The sequence below is a fragment of the Papaver somniferum genome, chromosome 10 (assembly GCF_003573695.1).
Source record: "Papaver somniferum cultivar HN1 chromosome 10, ASM357369v1, whole genome shotgun sequence".
NCBI classification, from domain to species: Eukaryota; Viridiplantae; Streptophyta; class Magnoliopsida; order Ranunculales; family Papaveraceae; genus Papaver; species Papaver somniferum.
In genome coordinates this window covers 153,006,806-153,011,278 of record NC_039367.1, presented here as the reverse complement: position 1 = coordinate 153,011,278, position 4,473 = coordinate 153,006,806, and the positions used below count along the sequence as shown (strand labels likewise).

The window sequence follows — 4,473 nt, the reverse complement described above, 5'->3', positions numbered from 1 at the left end:
TTTAGTTTTTCATTAAATGAATGAATTCATGAGCAGTGATTAGTCTATCAGACATGAATACAGTTTATGATGGAGATCAGATGACTTTATGCAATATAGATCTTAATGTTAAAGGCAATAGTTTAGAGGTTATTTTATAAGAGACATTGCAAAAACTTATTGGTCTACAATCAACAACATCTTTAGGACAATTATGCTTCCGAATGAGATCATCAGTGAAATTATGATTCAATTGCTTCAACATATGGTGAGAGTTGAAAAAGGATTTTACCATCTTGACAACATGATGCCCAACAAAATCCCACATTAGCTGGTAAAAGTCAGGTAGAAAACCATCAAGTCTTGGTGTTGTCCAAGGTTTCATTTCAAAGATAATTTTCTTAATTTATTCATTACTAGTTGTTCCATCGTGTCGTTCAAGGTTTCATTTCAAAGAAAATTTTCATAATCCCATCATTAGCGGGAACAAGCGATTAACATCATATTATCATCATTGGAAGTCGAAGGATTTACATTATTCAAGAAAGCATAGGGGTAGGAGGTTTAGTTGATTTACACATATTTCTAAAATGTCTCAAAAGTTCGTTTTCTATATCCACGCATCTGTCAACCATGATTCAAGGTTATTCTCTAAGGAATCAATTTGAGTTCTCAATCATCCTCCTAAAATTGCTTTGTAATGAAAGTAATCAATTTTATCAATTAATTGGATGACCGAAGGGAGTCCTTCTATGTGATAACAGTGGAGGCCAAAAATGCAATTGGATGCAACGCTTTTTTTTTCATTTTTGATTGATTCAGTTGAACATGAAATCATCGTTTTTTTTTTCCAAAATTGATTTGATAATCAAAGAGTTATAATACCTAACTACTAATAGCATCATCAAATCGATCAAAACCCGCGTTAATTGTTAATTATTTCGACCTAAAATCCTTGAAAAAACCGTGGCCTAAACTAATTTGCCGCAGTTTTATACAATTTCACTCAATTCGACCAAATTGGATCGAAATTCATTGTCCTATTCCAAAATTGGTTTGATAATCAATGATTTGGGTCACCATTTATATTTCAACTCCATAAAATCGGATGGATTCTACCATTTTTACCCCCAATTGCTTCAAATTAAACCAAAAAGTTGAAAAAGTGTGGTGCAAAAAAAGTGTGATATAAGACAAAAAAAAATTAATAACGCATATATGTGTTCCTAATTAGATTTCCGTTGCAAAATCAAAAAATTCGGTAAAAATTGAAACTAGAAGAATTTTGATCGGATCTTCGGTCGCCCCCCACCGTGCCCGGTAATCTAGTATCATCAATCTTTTACTCTTTCTTTTGGTTCTCAAATGTATGCATCGCTGGGCAAAAGTCAAGACCATCCTGGTCAACACTAAACCAGCTTGAGTATTTTCAGATTTACTTGAAGTGAGCACCGCCTCATGGGTGATGTCACTCTCGCACTGAATTCAGTCCCAATGCAACACCTATTCTCTTTTTTCATCCTAGAAATTATCAGAAAATTAAGATTGATGACATACTCGCATTGAATTCAGAAACCAAATCCATCAGCCATGATCCAATCAATGAATGAATGTGAATTTCAACCTCAAATTTCCAACACCCTAGTTGCAAAATCAAATAAACATGATCCCGATTTTTGGTGCTTTTCTTTCTGATTCATACTTGGGAAGATTTAGAGTTATTGCTTTGGGTTCCATTGCTAGCTTTCTTGTAAGTGCTAAAAATTTATGAATTTTTACTAAATTTTAATCTTGTTAGCATCTTATTGGACTAGTTTTAACAGTATGAAATTGAAGTAGATGTACCCTATGTGAATGCAATTTAGGCAATTGACCGCCTCTTTAATTTGTTCTCGTCTTTAAATGTAGAGGATAAGAAATTTAGTTGTACAGATGAAATTGAACTTCAATGTTCCATTGTTTAGTTGCTTATGTTGTTATTATGTGGAAATTTCAATTTTGCAGGGGATAGTCCAGCTATGGTTGACAGCAATGTTTCCACAGAAGAACCAAAACCTTGTGATTTGTCTTTAAATGTATGTGACTCGGCGACACCAGCTCAGTTCCTTTTTCTATTATCATCTCTTGGACTAATGTCTATTGGAGCTGGTTGCATTACACCGTGTTCGATAGCATTTGGTGCTGATCAGTTGCCTCAAAAAGACGACCCCGCAAAAAATGAAAAGATCTTACAGACTTGCTTCAACTTTTATTATGCTACAACTGGAATTTCAACTTTGCTTGCCTTGACAGTTATCGTATATATTCAAGATCGCATGGGATGGAAAGTGGGTTTTGCAGTTCCTCCCATGCTCATGTTCTTGTCTGCTCTTTTCTTCTTCCTTCGCAATTCTTTCTACATCAAAGTGAAAGCCAGCACAAGCCTATTCACTGGATTTCATAAAGTCTTCGTAGCGGCATGGAGAAATAGACGTCTTGATCTTGCTCTTGCTCCCGAAACAGTTAACTCGGATGAGGTTTATTATTACATCAAGGATTTAAACCTTGTCGCACCATCAAACAATCTAAGGTACCGCTCTCACTAAAATCACATTTTTAGTAGTTGTCTGTCTACTGTTACCACAAGGATGCAAAGCTTATTGATCCCGAACAGATAAACCCCAAAGTAGACTACATTTTACATTGTACATGGAACATTTTTTTTCCTAACAATGTGCACATCCATTTGAGTGTTCAACTAAGTAAATTTGTAGGTTTCAGTTCTGGCAGAGTAAAAACTGCCAATAACCAACTCTGCTGGCAGTGCCTCATTATGTTGATCTGTTGTTTACTTGCAATATGTGCAGGTTTCTAAACAAAGCTTGCATCATTAGAGATCCCGAAGAAGATTTAAAACCCTACGGATCACCTACCAAACCATGGGAGCTCTGCAATGTCAGTCAAGTAGAAACCCTCAAATCATTAATCAGAGTTATCCCTATCTGGTCAACCGGTTTCATGATCTATATGACACTCTCACAGAACTCCATTCCAGTTCTCCAAGCAAAAACCCTGAATCGACACATAACCACTAACTTTGAAATTCCAGCAGGGTGCTTTGCCTTGTTCATAATTACTACGTTAACAATATGGGTAGCATTTTATGATCGAGTAATTGTCCCCATACTTGCAAAGTACACTGGAAAGCCAAATGGGATCAGTGCAACAATAAGAATGGGTATCGGATTACTGCTCTCATGCATAGCCATGGCTGTTGCAGGAATAGTAGAACCCACCTGAACATTGAACCCCCACCACTTGAACCCACCACCGCCATCACTTGAACCCACCTGAACCGGATGCACAACCCCGCCGCATAAACTTTAAACCCACACGTGGACAGTTATGTAATAACCCTTATGCTAGACCATGTGACATAACTCTAACCCTAACGGAATTATGACCATTTTGAAAAGAGTTTCTTTACGCTAGAATCATTTTGTAGATCGGGTCCTAATACTATGATTATTCCTTACATTCCCCTATATTTTTGATTAATGATTATTTCAATATACGTAAATATGATTATATGGCATAAACAGTTCTGTATATTGATATATGTAAATATATGTAAACAATTCTGTATATTGATATATATTTTTGTGCTGAATCATTTGTAGTTGTACCAAACTCCAAACCAGATTTGACGGTACATAATTCTTTGTTTATGTCACATTAACATTCTAGTTACAAAGAAACATATATCAAGTAATATGCAAAATTCATGTTTCACATTAGATGATTTCAACATTACAGTTCATCGTTGTGCTTTAATAACCTCCCAAGAAAATTGTTGAAGTCAGTTTAATCCAACATTTGCGAAGTCTATGAGTATCCCAAAGCATGACATTGCATTGCCTATGATAATAGAACCAAATGCAATTTTATGATTTTCATTTTAATTTACTCAAACATCTTACTTACAATTGTCTCTCAACACCTTCAGTTTTTTTTCCCAAAAACTCATTGTGCGGAAGTTTTACAAACATACATCTAAATTTATATAGTGTCAGTGAAGAAATAAAAAGTGATACAAAATGATCACTAATAACATTTCTTTACCTTCAGCATGCTTTAAATGTACCTATTATTTGTTCTTTGTCATGGAAGTTTCATTTTATTTTACTTCGATTGATCATAGAAGGTTAATTTTTGATCATAGAAGGTTAATTTGAAACAGGTTTCCTATGATTTTTGTTGCAAAACACAAGGTCATGCAATTGATTTGCAATCCAAATTGTAAATCAATCCGAATTTCCCACACATAAACAAAAAAAGGCATGATACAACCCACAGGATGAACTAGGGCTAGAGCCGAATGGTCTTCGACGGAGGCATGATATTGTAAATGACACTACTATCCCTCTATCCTTAAAATGCAAACATTTGTTGTCTGAGATGCAAAAGCCACTGAAACACTTGCTTTTCCTACCATTTCACTCAAAATGATCTCCA

At 35.1% G+C, this 4,473-nt stretch overlaps 1 pseudogene; it reads left to right on the top strand.

The window, feature by feature from the left end:
* Positions 1-1,642: 1,642 nt before the first annotated feature.
* LOC113316563 lies at positions 1,643-3,258 on the top strand (annotated as a pseudogene).
* Positions 3,259-4,473: the final 1,215 nt, after the last annotated feature.